The following is an 18,813-nucleotide window of genomic DNA, read 5'->3' on the forward strand; positions in this document are numbered from 1 at the left end:
ACATTAAGTATATTTCATGATCGTACACAATCACATTTCCTTTTCCAGTTTCTGATGCAGACAGTGGTGACAACATGGAGTTTGCAATGATTTGTCTGAAGATTTTAGAACTGGCTTATTTATACTGTTTTTATTGAAGAAATTATTCAGTGCACACATGCTGTTGCCACTGGTCAAAAAAAAATTGCACAGCACAAGATTTTTTGCGCACACAGGTCATTACAAATTAGAGGGAATATTGCCTGCTACTGAGATGGCATGGTCCAGAACTTGGAATTCAGAAGGTTAACTGGTCATTGTAAATTATCCTGTGATTAGGCTAAGATCAAATAGGTGGATTGATTGCCGGACAGAGTGGCTGATTGGGCTGGAAGGTCCTGTTCTGCAGTGTATCTCTACATAAAAATAAGGAAAGGTTATGAATGAAGTTTATGTTTACATACAAGCCATGTAGGAAAGGCAGGAGTTTATATTCAATAATATAGAGTTGATGACCTTGAAAGTAATCTAAATTGCCCCAAACCCAATGACAAAAGTTCAGGAAAAGAATCCTGCAACTTTCCAGAAATGGAAAGTGACTTGGGAGTCCTTGTGCCAGATACCCTGAAGGTTAACCTCCAGGTTGAGTTGGTGGTGAAGAAGGCGAATGCAACGTTGGCATTCATTTCTAGAGGTATAGAATATAAGAGCAGGGATGTGATGTTGAGGCTCTATGAGGCACTCGTGAGACCACACTTGGAGTATTGTGTGCAGTTTTGGGCTCCTTATTTTAGAAAGGATATACTGACATTGGACAGGCTTCAGCAAAAATTCATGAGAATGATCCCAGGAATGGAAGGGTTACTGTATGAGGAACTTCTGGCAGCTCTTGGGCTGTATTCCCTGGAGTTCAGGAGAATAAGGGGGGGATCTCATAGAAACATTCCGAATGTTAAAAGGCCTGAACAGATTAGATATGGCAAAGTTATTTCCCATGGTAGGAGAGTCCAGGACAAGAAGGCATGACTTCAGGATTGAAGGACGTCCATTTAGAACAAAGATGCAGAGAAATTACTTTAGTCAGAGGGTGGTAAATTCATGGAGTTTGTTGCCACGAGCGGCTGTGGAGGCCAAGTCATTGGGCGCACTTACGGCAGAGATAGATAGGTTCTTGATTAGCCAGGGCATCAAAAGGTTTGGGGACGTGGAGTGGAGATGACTGGAAGAATTGAATCAACCCATGATTGAATGGCGGAGCAGACTCGATGGGCTGAATGGCCTACCTCTGCTCCTATATCATTTGGTTTTATAGTCTAGGATTAAACAGAAAACACAAGGGTTTAATGGCTCTAATTAATCTCCTGGGATTTTCACACAAATAGTCTCCGGAGTTTACAGAGAATGGTGTGATAAACAAAAAACAAACATCCAGTGGGCGGCAGTTCTGTGGGCGAAAACACCTCGCTAATGAGAGAGGTCAGAGGAGAATGGTCAGATTGGTTCAAGCTGACAGGAAGGCGACAGTAACTCAAATAACCAGTCATTACAAGTCAAGTCAAGTCAAGTCAAGTTTAGTGTCATTTAACTACACACATATATACTGTCAAATGAGACAATATTTCACTGAACCAGGGTAAAGCACGGTAGTACATATAACACACAGTAATTTAGGAAAGTAAGGATAAAATCTACAGATGAATTCTGAATAAATAAACAAAGCAGAGTGCATGAACTAAATATTGTCAGATAAGGAAGAGATTAACCACGGACACTTCAAAGGTGATGCAGCAGGGAGCTCCAAGCACAATGGCCTGAGATGGAGTGCAGAAGAGCAACTGTGAACACACCAGAGTCAAACCTTGAAGTGGACAGGCTACAGCAGCAGAAAGTCACAAATATACAATCAGTGGCCACTTTATTGGGTGTAGATGGTACCTAATAAGGTGGCAACTGAGTGTATCTTTGATGCCTTCTTTTAAAAAGGCTTTGACAGTACATTGTTAAACTATGACTAATGAAATGAGATCCTTGGCTCTGATCATGCCATTGTGTAATTCAAAGAGATCTTGAAGAAAACACTACACTGGGTAAAAACATTCCTTTGACAAGGGAGATTAAATGGATTAAAGAACTTCTCAATTTATCAAGCAACACAACCTGTTTAGTTTCCCACTGCTTCTGCAGCTCGTCCATTCCACTGCTTTATGAATATTTACTCACCGCGATCTCCAAAAAAACGTTTTGCCATTAACCAGACAGTGTTTTTTTTCATCCAGTTCCAAATGTTAACAGGATTACTGAAAGAAAGAACTGCTGTAAACAAGGTGCTGGCTCACCTCCAAAAGAGCGTATTCTACAAATGATTACCTTGGATTCCTGCCAGGGATGGAAAGTGTGCTTGCACACTGTGATACTCAAGTGCAAGGACAACATTCCTCAGCAATAATAGTAATGTCAACAAAACTGTAGTTTTAAATTAACAGCCCTGGGTTAGTAAAATAATTTACACAAAAATCCAATTAGGGAATTCGGTTTCATTTCTCCCCTCCACTCCTGAGGTGCTGATACAAGTAAGAAGCTCGAGGATCCCATCCTACCTTATGTGGGCAACCAACCTCCATACGTGAAGCTATCGACCAAGAATGCATGCAGTCGTGGAGAGTGTTGCAGAGAAAATTGTACCTTATTTAGAGACACAATGTGGAACAGCATCTTCCAGCCCAATGAGCCACTCACCCAGTAACCCACCTATTTCATCACAGGACAACTTAGAACGACCAACTAAACAAATAATCAAGAAGAAACAGGAGCACCCGGAAGAAACCCACAGGGCAACTTGGGAACATACAAACTCCTTTTCAGAAGCCATAGAATTGAGCTCCGATCTTCGACACCCCAAGCTGTAATAGTGCTGCATTAACCACATTGCTGCCTTAGTTATCTACCCTGCTTCTGTGCTGGTGAGATGGGTGTATCTGTGTTTTAAAGGTTGGTGAGATTAGCTTTATCCATCAAAACACACAAGTGAAATGCGTTGTTTTGTGTCAACGATCAATACAGTCCAAGGATTTGCTGGGGGCAGCCCGCAGGTGTTACCATGCCTCTGGGGCCACCACAGCACGTCCACTACATGCTAACCCTAACCTGCACACCTGTGAAACGTGCGAGGAAAGCAATGTGGCAGGAACATTCAAACCCTTTACAGACAGCGGCGGGAACTGAACTCGGATCACCGACGCTGCAAAACATTAACCTAACCACTACGTTACCATGCCACACCATGCTGATGAGGAAAATACAGAACGTCCCTGGCTTATGTCCGTGTACTGCTCGTAACTGAACCTCTGAAAAACTGGAAATGCAAAATCGAGTTTCCAGGCACCAGGAGATTTCAGCAGCACCATGCCAGCTGGCAAATCCATAACACCTGTGCCCTAATCACTTGTTTACTTGTGCAGGCTGCACAATAGTTGGGTGTTCATAAGCTTGGGAGGACCTTCCAGATCTGCACAGACAGGCACCTCTCAGTCTCCACCCAGCTAAAAGGAGACACCTTCCACCGCTTTCGAGTTCATCACCGGCAGCCTATTTAAACCCAGCTCTTATTCACATACCTTATTTACCTATCACACAGGCCAGCCTCCTACCAGCTGTTCCTAGTCTTCAGTTACATTGCTGCCTTGCTGTTTTATGTATCTATCCTCTCTTGATTTGTGCCCCCCCCCACCAGCTTGTTATTTTGCAGTTATTATTACAGTTATCACTCACTGCTGAATTGTCTCCACTGCTCTGCATTTGGGTCAAGCCTTCTCTACGTTTCCTGAAAGGACCTGCAAGTTGAACAGAAATTTCAGGCTCTCACTGCCGCCCTAACTTGTAACAGAGAACACAGCTGCTCATGGAATTCCCAAACTTGTGGGGCTTAAAGCAGACTGAAGGGAACATTTAACAACATAAGATCAGTAAGACCATAAGGCATAGCAGTAAAATTAGGCCATTTGGTCCATCAAGTCTGCTCCACCATTCGATCATGGCTGATCCTTGTTTTTCACCCTCCTCAGCCCCACTCCGTGGCCTTAAATACACCCAATGGCCTGGTCTCCACAGCTACCTGTGGTAACAAAATTCCACAAATTCACCACCATTTGACTAAATAAATTTCTCCACATCTCTATTTTAAATGGACTTCCCTCTATCCTGAGGCTGTGCCCTCTTGTCCTAGACCATGGAAAATATCCTTTCCATATCTACTCTGTCTAGGACTTTCAACACTCGAAAGGTTTCAATGAGATTCCCACTTATCCTTCTAAATTCTAGCTAGTACAGATCCAGAGCTATGAAATGTTCCTCATATGATAACCCTTTCATTCCTGGAATCATCCTTGTGAACTTCCTCTGGACCCTCTCCAATGTCAGCACATCTTTTCTTTGATGAGGAGCCCAAAATCTGTTCACAATACTCAAGGTGAAGCCTCATCAGTGCCTTATAAAGTCTCAGCATCACATCCCTGCTCCTGTATTCTAAACCTCTTGAAATGAATGCTAACATTGCATTTGTCTCCCACACCAACGACTCAACCTGTAAGTTAATATTTGGGGTGTTCTGCACAAAGACTCTAAAGTCTCTTTGCATCTCAGATTTTGGGATTTTCTCCCTATTTAGAAAATAGTCTGCACATTTATTTCTCCTACCAGAAAGCATGACCATGTATATTCCAACATTGTATTTCATTTGCCACTTGTTTGCAGTCTTCTAATCTGTCTAAGTCCTTCTACAGCCTACCTGTTTCCTCAATACTTCCTGCCCTTCCACTAATTTTCATATTATCTATAAACTTGGCAACAAAGCCATCTATTCCATCATCTAAATCATTGATATACAGCATAAAAAGAAGTGGTCCCAACACTGACCCCTGTGGATCACCACTAGTCACTGGCAGCCAACCAGAAAAGGATGCTTTTATTCATACCTGCTGCCTCCTACCAATCAGCCAATGCTCGAACCATGCCATTACCATGGGCTCTTAACTTGGTAAGAAGCCTCATGCTTGGCACCTTGTCAAAGGCCTTACGAAAACATACATATACAACATCCACTGCATCCCCTTCATCTATCCTACTTGCAATCTCCTCAAAGAATTCCAACAGGTTCATCAGGCAAGATTTTTCCTTAAGAAAACCATGCTGACTTCGTCCTATCTTGCCCTGTGTCACGAAGTACTCCATAACCTCATCCTTAATTATTGACTCCAACATCTTCCCAACCACTGAGCTCAGGCTAACTGGTCTATAATTTCTTTTCTGCTTCCTCCCTCCTTTCTTAAAGAGTGGAATGACAATTGGAACCATGCCATGCCAACAACACTACCATGAAAGCTGCTCACACAAAATAAAATTCATGTTTCTTACAGTTGAATAAATCATCAGGAAGTGAAAAACCAGCAGAACATTTGATGACCCAGGGGCTGTACTCGCTAGTGTTCAGAAGAATGAAGGGGGATCTCGCTGAAACCTGTTGAATACTGAAAAGCCTAGATCGAGTGGATGTGGAGAGGATGTTTCCTATAGTGGGAGAGTCTAGGACTAGAGGACACAAATTCAGAATACAAGGACATCCCTTTAGATCAGAGATGAGGAGCATCATCATAGCTAAAGGGTGGGGAATCTGTGGAATTTATTGCCACACACTGTTGTGGAGGCCAAGTCATTGGGTGTATTTGAAGTGGAGGTTGGTAGGTTCTTGATAAGTAAGGGCATAAAAGGTTATGGGGAGAAGGCAGGAAAATGGGTTTGAGAGGGATAATAAAGCAGCCATGATGAAATGGTGGAACAGACTCGGTGGGCCAAATAACTTAATTCTTCTCCTATATCTTATGGTGCAAGGGTCAATGCAATGCATCCATATTGAGCATCAGTAAATCTAAAAGGTTCCATTGAAATAGCAAGAGAAACTTTCAGAAAATAAATAATATTAAAAGAGGTCAAAAATAACAACAAAAACTGCTAAGTTATTTGTAAGCTCAAGAGGTGTAACAAGGTTTAATGTTAAAATCTCGGTTAATTAAATTATTGAAGCACAACAAAGAGATTCCCACAACGTGACTCATTCACTGTGGCCCATTGAGCATAAAAGCACTTAAATAGAAACGTGCCCTTATGCAGCTGGGACACTGATTCCAGAGACACAACATCATAGCTGCGAGGTTCACAGTGGCTGCTGTTAACAATAATCCTTTCTCAAGAATTTTACTTCACGAAGGACCTGAGATATGGAAGCATCTCAGTAGTAGCCACACCTGTGCACTCACTGAAACAGTGCTATTGAAGCCTTTTGCATCTCTGTAAGTCAAGGTCAGAATCTTTAATTATGTGCTTATTTTTAAAGGTATCAAGTACTCAAAATAACTGATTTCCTTTCCCTGAACTGTACCCTGCAGAGATGTACGACGAAACTTTGTGAGATCTGCTATTTTGTTAACTGCTCGTGTGCCACATGCCATTTGCACGGTGAGAACAGTCAGGGTCGTCTGGTTTACTTGACAATGTTTAATGTCATTTCCAGTACATAACTGTCAAGGAGATCAAGATCATTGTTACTCCACATCTGATGCAAAACGAGAATGGCTTGGAACTTCCTGGGAAGCAACTGCAGCACAAGCTTACTTTTGACAAAATCTACTTGTAAACCACCTCCCTTTGGGTCCCCTCTTCCTTCCCTTTCTCCCATGGTCCACTCTCCTCTCCAATAAGATTCCTTCTTCTCCATCCCTTTATCCTTTCCACCTCCCAGCTCATTCCCCCTCCTCCACCCACCCGGCTTCACCTAACTTCTTCCCCTCCCCTAACCTTCTTATCCCAGCTTCTTCACCCACCAGGAGGAACGCAGCAGGTCAGGCAGCATCTACGGAGGGAAACAGACAGTCACCATTTCAGGCCCAGACTCTTCATCAAGACTCGGCCCGAAATATCAACTGTCTATTCCTTTCCGTAGATGCTGCCTGACCTGCTGAGTTACTCCAACATCTTGTGCTGGTTACTCTGGATTTCCAGCATCTGCAGAGTCTCTTTGTGTTTATGACTTTGTGTTTATGTCAAACATCAAAGATCAAGGATCGTCTTTCTTCGCCATATACAGTTACATGCTTTAGGAATTAAGAGAAGTACAGCACACAAACAGACCCTTTGGCCCATCTAGTCCAGCCTGAACCATTTAAACTGCCTACTCCCAATGACCAGCAGCTGGACCATAGCCCTCTATATCCCTACTGTCCATGTGCCTTTCCAAACTTCCCTTAAACATTGAAATTGAACCCGCATGCACCATTTGTGCTGGCAGCTCATTCCACACTCTCACGACCCTCTGAATGAAGAAGTTTCCCCTCTTGTTCCCCTAAAACTTTTCACTTTTCACCCTTAACCCATGACCTCTGGTTGCAGTCCCACCCAACCTCAGTGGAAAAAGCCTGCTTGCATTTACCCATCATAATTTTGTTTATCTCTGTAATTGGCTCTGGTGTGTTGATCTGGGGACAAGAAACAGCATTCAACAATTGTAAAGAATAAAGAAGTATATACAAAATAATTAATTATATAAGAATAAAAAAGTGTGTGGCTTTCCTCCGGGTGCTCTGGTTTCCTCCCACAGTCCACGAATGTACTGGTTGGTCTATGAATTGGTCATTGTAAATTGTCCTGTGATTAGGCTAGGGCTAAATAGGTGGGTTGCTGGGAGGCCAGAAGGGCCGGTATCGCTAAAGAAAACAAAATAAAATAAATAGACTACCAATTAACTACCACCCACTTGTAAGGTGTCAGTCACACAGTCATGTGCTGTGGACCAACTCAATACTGTGCTGGTGTAAGGATCATATAAACGATTAAGATTACAGAACAGCTTTTAAGGCATCCGTTAGTCTCATGAGACCATGGATTTGTGCCTTGGAAGTTTGTATGGAAGACCAGCAGTTGCCCATGCTGCAAGCCTTCCCTCTCCATGGCATCGATGTTGTCCAAGGGAAGGGCATTAGGACCCATACAGCTTGGCACTGGTGTCGACGCAGAGCAATGTGTGGTTAAATGCCTTGCTCAAGGACACACACACACTGCCTCAGCCAAGGCTCGAACTAGCAACCTTCAAGTCACTAGATGAACACCTCAACCACTTGGCCACGTGCCAGCACATTAGTCACATGTATATTGAAACACAATGAAATGCACGGCTTGTGTCAATGACCAGCACAGTCCAAGATGAGTTGGGGGCAGCCCACAAGAGTTACTATGCTTCGGCTACCAACGTAGCATCCTCATAACTTGTTATCCCTTACTAACTTGTACGTCTTTGGAATGTAGGAGGAAACCAGAGCACCTGGAGGAAACCCATGTGGTCACGAGGAGGACGTACAAACTCCTTACAGAGAGTGGCAGGAACTGAACCAGGATCATTGTGATGCGTTATGCTAACTACTATGGCACCATGCCACCCTGACCTGCGCAGGAAATGCTGCAGAAAGCTCTCAGCCAGTATTTCTAGTGAATGTCTGCAATTTATTTTCTGAAATCTCTTTGGTGAGTTATTGTATTTTTCACAACTTTGAACAAGTTTATACTCATTTGAGCCTTTTGTATTGACGAGAGGAAAAGCTTTTTCCTTGGTCAGACAGCTTCTACAACTAACTTCCATAGTTTCAATGTCTTCCATCACCCAGGTCATGCTTTGTTCTCATTGCTACCATCAGGGAGGAGGTACAGGAGACTGAAGGCACACACTCAGCGATTCAGGAACAGCTTCTTCCCCTCCACCATCAGATTTCTCAATGGACATTGAACCCGTGAACACTACCTCACTACTATTTTTTTATATTTCTATTTTTGCACCACTTATTTAACTGTTTAATATGCATATACATACTCACTGTAATTCACAGGTTTTTCTCTATTATTATGTACTGCCGCTGCAAAGTCAACAAATGTCATGACACATGCCAGCAATATTAAGCCCGATTCTGATTCTAATCCTGTAATAAATTATTTTTATTTATTTACCGATGTAGTGTGGAACAGGCTCTTCCATGCAACAAACAGCACCGCCCGGCAACTCACCGATTTAACCCTAGTCTAACCACAGGACAATTCACAATGACCGACTAACCTACTAACCGGTACCTCTTTGGACTGTTGGGGGAAACTGGAGGAAATCCAAAGCACACACAGAAAGGATGTACAAATATTCTTACAGACAATGCCAGAATAGGAGGGGAGGAGAAGATGGCGGCGCGACGCAGCGCGCGCGGCCACTTCAAAATGATATCGTATTTGTTAAGTAGGGGCCATGCACAATCCTGATTTGATGAAGGCAGATGTGAGAAGCACAGAGGAACATCTGGAGAAACTTCTGAAATGCCCGGTTCGTTACCGCTGCTACTGTGCGATCAAGAATCTCCGGAGGGGAAGGCCCCAAATCCTCAGCTTTGCCTACTGCCCGTTGCTGGGGCCGGGGTCGAAGCACTCGGCAGAGACTTTGAGACTTTTTTTTACCCTGCCTATGGTCTGTTCTTTATCAAATTATGGTATTGCTTTGCACTGTTGTAACTATATGTTATAATTATGTGTTTTTTGTCAGTTTTTCAGTCTTGATTTGTCTTGTGTTTCTGTGATATCACACCGGAGGAATATTGTATCATTTCTTAATGCATGCATTACTAAATGACAATAAAAGAGGACTGCATGTCCTCGTAATCTAAAAAAAATCTAAGAATAAAACTCCGAGCTCCAACACCCCAAGCAGTAATAATGTCCGCTCCTCTTCTGTGCATTGGGTCATCTAACTCTACACAGAGAAACTGGTGAGCATCTAAGCCAGCCTGGTACCTGAGCAGCGGGCAGTGGTGGCACAGTTTGGTGGGCTCTCCCTGGTCCAAAGGTGAAGCATAAACTGCTTCAAACCGTACAGTTCTCAGAGAGTGGCTGCAGCTACTGAACCAAGTGACTGAAATCAGCTTCTGGAAGAAAGGTCACAATGGAAATTCCAACAAGTTCCATGCCATCTACTGCTTTGTGTGTGTGTGTGTGTGTGTGTGTGTGTGTGTGTGCGTACCTGTGTGCACGCATGTGCCTATGTGTGGAGAGGACGCTCCCCACAGACACAGTGAATCCAGAGGACTCTCACCACAGACACAATGTAACCAGGCTCCCAGAAGAGGACAGATTCTCACCTCAGACACACTGAATCCAGGTTTCCAGCAGAGGACAGATTCTCATCACAGACACTCAAGTTTTCCAGCAGAGGACAGATTCTCACCTCAGACACACTGAAGCCAGGCTCCCGGCAGAGGATGGACTCTTACCACAGACACACTAAGCTAAACAACAAGGGCCAAGGTAGGCATTATAAAGGGCACTTTCAGAGGGAATGGGAGTGTTGCCCGTACCCGTACATCTGAAGTTGCTCCTTATCTCTTTGTCAAGCTCTGTTACATATGGTGTTACCCTCCACAATACACGAGGAAGTCCCTAACACACGTACCAGAGAACCCGAGAGGAACAAGGAATTGAGTAGGAAAGGGGAAGTCATACAATGCCACAGCACTATAACAACACACTGTGCATCAGTTCTACATTCCACCATCTCCTGTTCAGTCCCAAAGCTAACGTCATATCTTTCCTGCAAATAAATTTATTTGCACAAAGATCATACCCTACACTTCTGACGCATTGTACAGTTCAGAAAGAGCACTTCTGTGGACGTTCCTGTCTGCTGCAAACTGAAGGAATGATTTTATATCTTCGTGATCCGAAAGTAATTGATGCTGGCTCGAAATACCTAAAATTAATGTTATTCAACTCACTATATCATTGTCCTTGATTTTCAAAAGGTCGTTTAAATCATTTGTTTGGAAGCCAGCCAGTAAATTAGCACAAACTGGGCAACCTCGCCTAAGACACTGTAACAAAGACACAAGAGATTCTGCAGATGCTAGAAATCCAGAGCAGCACACACAAAATGCTGGAGGAACTCAGCAGGTCAGGCAGCATCTATGGAGAGGAATAAACAGTCGATGTTTCGAGCCGAGATCCTTCATCAGGACTGGAAAGGAAGTGGGTAGATTCCAGAATAAAAAGGTGGGGAAGGGGAAGGAGAATAGCTAGATGGTGATGGGTGAAGCCAAGTGGGTGGGAAAGGTCAAGGGCTAGAGTGGAAGGAACCTGATAGGAGAAGAGAGTGGATCATGGGGGGAAAGGGAAGGAGGAGGGCCCCAGGGGGAGGTGATAGTCAGATGAGGAGAAGGGGTAAGTGATCAGAGTGGAGAACAGAACTACCAGAAGGAGAATTCAGTATTCACGCCATCAGGCTACCTAGACAGAATATGAGATGTTGCTTCCCCACACTGAGAGTGGACCGCTTTGTCGAAGACCCAACATAAACTGAGGGACCGCCTTGTCAAGCACCTCCACTCCATCCGCCAAAAGTGGAACTTTCCGGAGGGCAAACATTTTAGATCCTGTCCCCATTCGCATTCCAACATGTCCGTCCGTGGCCTCATCTTTCATTACTCAGGTGGAGGAGTAACACCTCATATTCCTTCCAGTAATATCTCCCTCCACCTTCTCTTTTCTTCTATCCTCCACTCTGCCCTCTTTACCTCTTCTTCTCACCTGGCTATCACCTCCCCCGAGTCCCCTCCTCCTCCCTTTCACCTATGGTCTACTCTCCTCCCCTGTCAGATTCCTTCCTCGCCAGCCCTTTACCTTTCCAACCCACCTGGCATCACCTGTCATCTTCTAGCTATCCCCTTCCCCTTCCTCTCCCCCTTCCCCTATCTTCTTATTCTGGCATCTTCCCACTTCCTTTCCAGTCCTGGTGAAGGGTCTCAGCCCGAAACGTCAACTGTTTATTCTTCTCCATAGATGCTGCCCGACCTGCTGAGTTCCCCCAGCATTTTGTGGATAACAGATAATGGTGGGTACATGGAACACACTGACAAGGTTGGTGGTAGAGGCAGATTCAACAGGGGCATTTAAGAGACTCTTAGACAGGCACATGGATGATTGAAAAATGAAGGGCTATGTAGAAGGGTTAGATTGATCTTGGAGTAGATTAAAAGGTCGGCAGAACATTGCAGGCTGGACGTTCTGTAATATTCTATGTTCTGTGTTCTATAAATGAGAGATAAAAATGCTAGAATTATATTGTACATCAGGTCAGAAACTCACTAAACAGTGAGATTCAAACTCATGTCTAACATCTACACCCAAAAGTCTTTCAACAGAGGCAACTTCTCATTGCTACCATCAGGGAGGAGGTACAAGAGCCTCAATGTTTTACTAACAGCTTCTCCCCTTCCATCATCAGATTTCTGAATGGTCCATGAAGTACTCACTATTCCTCTTTTGCACTATTGATATATTTCATTTCTTATTGTAACTTACAGTAATATTTTATCTATTGTGATGCATTGATGCCACAAAACAACAAATTTCATGACAAAAACCAGTGATACTCAATCTGATTCAGATTCAGGTACCATTCACTCTCTGGCTTAATTCTAAGCTGAAGGTAGTCAAGACGTCCTGAACAGTGGGCACCTTAATCAAAAGCATTCAGAATGCAGCCTCATCTTCCTCAAGCTAATGAACATGAAGATTTCAACCAAGTTTCTGAACGTGAAGTTACTCTACGTAAATGAAGGGCAAAGAAGAAAATGGTTGGAACAGATTTCTGGTAGAAGTTATTCACCTGGTGTGTAGCTTCATAGTTCTAGGATTTTTGGTAGAAGTTATTCACCTGATTTGTAGCACCTCACTGTGACGATCTTTTTCAACAACCGCACACAATGGACACATAGAGGGAGTGCAAAGAAGGTTCACCAGATTGATTCCTGGGATGGCAGGACTTTCAGATGATGAAAGACTGGATCGACTAGGCTTATACTCGTTGAAATTTAGAAGATTGAGGGGGGAATCGTATTGAAACGTATAAAATCCTAAAGAGATTGGACAGGCTAGATGCAGGAAGATTGTTCCCGATGTTGGGGAAGTCCAGAACAAGGGGTCACAGTTTGAGGATAAAGGGGAAGCCTTTTAGAACTGAGATTAGGAAAAACTTCTTCACACAGAGAGTGGTGAATCTGTGGAATTCTCTGCCACAGGAAACAGTTGAGGCCAGTTCATTGGCTATATTTAAGAGGGAGTTAGATAAGGCCCTTGTGGCTAAAGGGATGGGGGGGTATGGAGGGAAGGCAGGTATAGGGGTCTGAGTTGGATGATCAGCCGTGATCATACCGAATAGCGTTGCAGGCTCCAAGGGCCAAATGGCCTACTCCTGCACCTATTTTCTATGTTTCTATGTTTCTATAAGGCTTGAAATTTGTAATAATTTTTTCGGTGACCTAAATGTGTTGACCTAATGTAAAGCTGACCAAATCTTTAATGAGAATAAGCAAATGATCAAATGCAACAATAACTACACACTGAACTGCCTCACAGAAAACACCACCGGTAGTGGCAATTCATGAATTGAGGGAAAATTATTTTAGAAACACTTGATCTTCCATTCCCTTCCATCAATAGTAAAAGTTTCCCTCAAGTAGCATGTGCTTAATTCACAAATCTATTTTATTTGGGTTTTAGAGATATGGTGTAGAACAGGCCCTTCTGGCCTAACGAGCCATACTGCACAGCAACCCACTGATTTAATCCCAGCCTAATCACCGGACAATTAACAATGACCAATTAACCTACTAACTAATACATCTTTGGATTCTGGGAGGAAACAGGAGCACCCAGAGGAAACCCACGTGGCCTCAAGGAGAACTTACAAACTCCTTACAGATAGTGCCGGAACTGGACTCTGCACTCCGACGCACCGAGTTGCAATAGTGTCGTGGTAATCACTACACTACTGTGTCGCTTTTAATCAAAATGATCTCTATTTATTTACAAGAATAAACTGTGCAAAGCACTTTTCATTCTTTACATTGATAGCTGCTGCTTTCAATGCTGCTCTATGACATACCCAGACATCAATAGCACTGCTGACTCTCCTGTGGGCTCCTATGGTGGTGCACTACTACAGTAATTAAGGGACTTCCTCATCCAAACCAGCCCCTTCCTCTCCAGTAGGAGAAGAACCCTACACTGTGGTCCTTCCCCACTGACCCTCGCAGTGACTGCCCCGAGCTTCAATGCATCCCTGAGCACGTTCTCCTGCAACCTGGAGCATGCAAGTCCAACTGCAGATAATGATTCTGTTCACACTATCTGCTTGCTTCCACTTCCATTTAAAATTATTGGGAATTCTTTCCTCTTCCAAGCAACATTAAATCTACAGTGTCTCAAAGTGACATTTTTACAGCATAAGGTATGTGCTAGAGAAATTTCAAGATTGTTTAATGTAATTTCCAGTATACCAATGTAAAGGAGAACGAACTGATTGTTACTCCTGATCCGATGCAGCACAAAAACGCACAAGATAACGAACACAATACTTTAAAAAACATAAAAACATAGCTTATGCAGCACCTTTAAAATGTATTCACCCCCCTTGGAAGTTTTCAGGTTTTATTGTTTTACAACATTGAATCACACTGGATTAATTTGGCTTTTCTTGACACTGATCAACAGAAAAAGTGAAAACAGATCTCTACAAATTGATCTAAATTAATTGCAAGTATAAAACGCAAAATAATTAATTGCATAAATATTCACTTCCTTTAATATGACACACCAAATCATCACTGGTGCAGCCAATTGGTTTCAGAAGTCACATAATTCGTTAAATGGAGATCACTTGCGTGTAGTCAAGGTATTTCAACATACACCTGTATCTGGGAAGTCCAACTACTGATGAGTCAGTATCCTGGCAAAAACTCCAAGATAAAGACAAAAGATCACACCAAGCAACTCTGTGAAAAGGTTGTTGAAAAGCACAAGTCAGGAAACAGGTAGAAGAAAATTTCCAAGTCACTGAATATCCCTCAGAGTACAGTTAAGTCAAACATCAAGAAATGGAAAGAAGATGGCTCAGCTGTAAATCTGCCAAGAGCAGGCCACTCTCATAAACTGAGTGACCGTGCAAGGGGACTAGTGAGAAGGCCACCAAGAGACCTATGACAACTCTGGAGGAGTTACGAGCTTCAGTGGCTGAGATGGGAGAGACTGCACATACAACAACTGTTGCCCGGGTGCTTCACCAGTCGCAATTTGTGGGAGAGTGGCAAAGAGAAAGCCACTCAAAGAGAAAGAGGAGTATCTGATACAGCCTGCAATAGAACTACAACTTGGGAGAAAATTTGTTTTCCAGCAAGACAATGACCCCAAGCATAAAGCAAAAGCAAAAAGGATGGCTTAAAAACAGCATAGTTAATGTCCTGGAGTGGCCAAGTCAGTGTCAGACCTCAATCAAAGAGAATTTGTGGCTAGACTTGAAAAGGGTTGTTCACTCACGATCCCCATGCAATCTTATAGAACTTGAGCAGTTTTTTAAAGAAAAATGGGGAAAAATTGCAGTGTCCAGGTGTCCACTGAACTCTTGGACACTACCTCACTTTTTTACACTATTTCTGTTTTTTGCACATTTTTAATCTATTCAATATATGTATACTGTAATTGATTTATTTATATATTTATTAATATTTTTATTTTATTTATTATTTTTTATCTTCTAGATTATGTATTGCATTGAACTGCTGCTGCTGCTAAGTTAACAAATTTCATGTCACATGCCAGTGATAATAAAACCTGATTCTGATTCTGCAAAGCTAATGAAGACTTATCGACACAGACTGAAGTCTGTCACTGCCGCCAAAGGTACATCGACTAAATACCGACCTGAAGGGGGTGAGTAATTATGCAGTCAATTATTTTGTGTTTTATATTTGTAATAAATCTAGACCAATTTGTAGAAATTTGGTTTCTCTTTGACATGGAAGTTTTTTCTGTTGATCAGTTTCGTAAAAGCCAAACTAAATCCACTGTGATTCGATGTTGTAAAACAATAAACCATGAAAACCTCCAGGGGATGAATACTTTTTACGGGCACTGTATTCATAGAATGATTGTTTGTTTATAAAGTGATGCTAAGCACAGGAAATGTCTGTACATAATGTGGCTGACAGGGAATGATAACATAGTGGTGGCTGAGGGTGTGGAGGGGTGGGTTAATCGATGGAGGTAATGATCAGACTTACTGCTTGGGGAAAGGAACTATTTTTGAGTCTGGTGGTCCTGGCATGGATGCTATGTAGCTTCCTCACTGATGGGAGTGAGACAAACAGTCCATGGGCAGGTGGCTGGGATTCTTCTTGACATGACTTGCCTTAATGTCACTGTTCCATGATGCAAGCTAAAGAGTAGGCGTTTTGCTCAAACTTGATCAGTTTGTCATTTGTAATGCAGGGTCAACTTCTGAAGCTTCCACTTTCATGTCTGTATGTAACAGTGCCCCTCCGCTCACCTCTCCTTATCTGCTGCTTTGTTATGGACAAGGACCAGACAGCAGCAAGTATCAGCCAGGCATGTTTCTCCTAAAGACACTAACCATTTAATACACTCAGCGCCACCCTACTGGGTTCACCTGTACACCTGCTCGTTACTGCAAATATCTAATCAGACACCCAATGCATAAAATCATGCAGACATTGTCAAGAGGTTCAGTTGTTGTCCACGGGAAGAAATGTGATCTAAGTGACTTTGACCGTGGAATGACTGTTGGTGCCTGACAGGGTGGTTTGAGTGTCTCAGAAACTGCCAATCTCTGGGATTTTCACACATAGCAGTCTCTGGAGTTTACAGAGAATGGTGTGAAAAACAACAAGCATTCAGTGAGTGGCAGTTCTGTGGGCAGAAATGCTTTGTTAATGACAGAGGTCAGAGAATGGCCAGACTGGTTCAAGCTGACAGGAAGGTGACAATAACTCAAATAACCAGGCGTTCCAGTAGAAGAACATCTCTTAATGAACAACACGTTGAACCTTAAAGCGGATGGGACAGAAGCAGACGACCATGAACCTACACTCAGTGGCCACTTTTTTTTTTAAGTACAGGAGGTTCCTGATAAAGTAGCCATTTTATTATCTTTGATACTGATCATGTCTACAATATCATTTTTGCTGCAGGCTTTAACTCAACACTCGGTGCTGGAAACAGTACGTTAAAGAACTGGAAACTCTTAAGTGGGGCTTGAGGAAGGGCACCATCAAAAAGGTTGTAATTAAAAGAAATATAGGAATCCTCACTATAGGAAGGATGTGGAAGCATTGGAAAGGGTACAGAGGAGATTTACCAGGATGCTGCCTGGTTTAGAGCATATGAATTATGATCAGAGATTAAGGGAGCTAGGGCTTTACTCTTTGGAGAGAAGGAGGATGAGAGGAGACATGATAGAGGTGTACAAGATAATAAGAGGAATAGATATAGTGGATAGCCAGCGCCTCTTCTCCAGGGCACCACTGCTCAATACAAGAGGACATTGCTTTAAGGTAAGGGGTGGGAAGTTCAAGGGGGATATTAGAGGAAGGTTTTTTACTCAGAGAGTGGTTGGTGCGTGAAATGCACTGCCTGAGTCAGTGGTAGAGGCAGATACACTAGTGAAGTTTAAGAGACGACTAGACAGGTATATGGAGGAATTTAAGGTGGGGGCTTATATGGGAGGCAGGGTTTGAGGGTCGGCACAACATTGTGGGCCGAAGGGCCTGTACTGTGCTGTACTGTTCTATGTTCTATGTTCTATAAATATGTAAGCCAAAAAAGGGTTAATTTTCTATCTGCTTTTCTTTTCATACAGTGCTTTTCTTCATGTTTTATCCACTCATAAAGACCCTGCCGCCCCCCACCCCCCCCTGCTGGACCCCCTGCAGTTCACGTACCATCCCAACCGTTCAACAGATGATGCTATCACCACCACCCTCCACCTGGCCCTCACCCACCTGGACAAAAAAGACACATACGTTCCAATGCTGTTCATAGACTTCAGTTCAGCATTCAACACAATCATTCCTCAGTGCCTGATTGGAAAGCTGAAACTGCTGGGCCCGAACACCTCCCTCTGCAACTGAATCCTAGACTTCCTGACTGGGAGACCCCAGTCAGTCCAGATTGGAAGCAGCATCTCCAACACCATCACACTGAGTACGGGGGCCCCCCAGGGCTGTGTGCTCAGTCCACTGCTGTTCACTCTGCTGACCCAACACTGTGCTGCAACATACAGCTCGAACCACATCATCAAGTTCGCCAATGACACGACTGTGGTGGGTCTCATCAGCAAGAACGATGAGTCAGTATACAGAGAGGAGGTGCAGTAGCTAATGGACTGGTGCAGAGCCAACAACCTGTCTCTGAATGTGAACAAAACAAAAGAGATGGTTGTTGACTTCAGGAGAGCACGGAGCGACCACTCTCCGCTGAACATTGACGGCTCCTCCGTTGAGATCGTTAAAAGCACCAAATTTCTTGGTGTTCACCTGGCGGAGAATCTCACCTGGTCCCTCAACACCAGCTCCATAGCAAAGAAAGCCCAGCAGCATCTCTACTTTCTGCGAAGGCTGAGAAAAGTCCATCTCCCACCCACCATCCTCACCACATTCTACAGAGGTTGTATCGAGAGCATCCTGAGCAGCTGCATCACGGCCTGGTTCGAAAATTGCACCATCTCGGATCGCAAGACCCTGCAGCGGATAGTGAGGTCAGCTGAGAAGATCATCAGGGTCTCTCTTCCCACCATTACAGACATTTACACCACACGCTGCACCCACAAAGCTAACAGTATTGTGAAGGACCCCACGTACCCCTCATACAAACTCTTCTCCCTCCTGCCATCTGGCAAAAGGTACCGCAGCATTC

The 18,813-nt window shown here is 43.5% G+C and overlaps 1 protein-coding gene and 1 long non-coding RNA gene across 6 annotated transcripts in view; one reads left to right on the top strand and one right to left on the bottom strand.

Moving 5' to 3' along the window:
• Positions 1 to 18,813, bottom strand: part of epha7 (eph receptor A7) — a 380,177-nt gene that overhangs the window by 342,832 nt on the left and 18,532 nt on the right. The gene's annotated exons all lie outside the window — the stretch shown is intronic.
• Positions 6,155 to 9,641, top strand: LOC140194164 (uncharacterized). 2 transcript variants are annotated; one of them, XR_011885039.1, is made up of 3 exons: positions 6,155 to 6,330; positions 8,329 to 8,544; positions 8,685 to 9,641. It is a non-coding gene; the product is annotated as an uncharacterized lncRNA (long non-coding RNA). The 2 variants fall into 2 exon arrangements; XR_011885040.1 differs by having other exon boundaries at positions 9,030 to 9,641.

This window comes from Mobula birostris, chromosome 2 (assembly GCF_030028105.1).
Source record: "Mobula birostris isolate sMobBir1 chromosome 2, sMobBir1.hap1, whole genome shotgun sequence".
Taxonomy (NCBI): Eukaryota; Metazoa; Chordata; class Chondrichthyes; order Myliobatiformes; family Myliobatidae; genus Mobula; species Mobula birostris.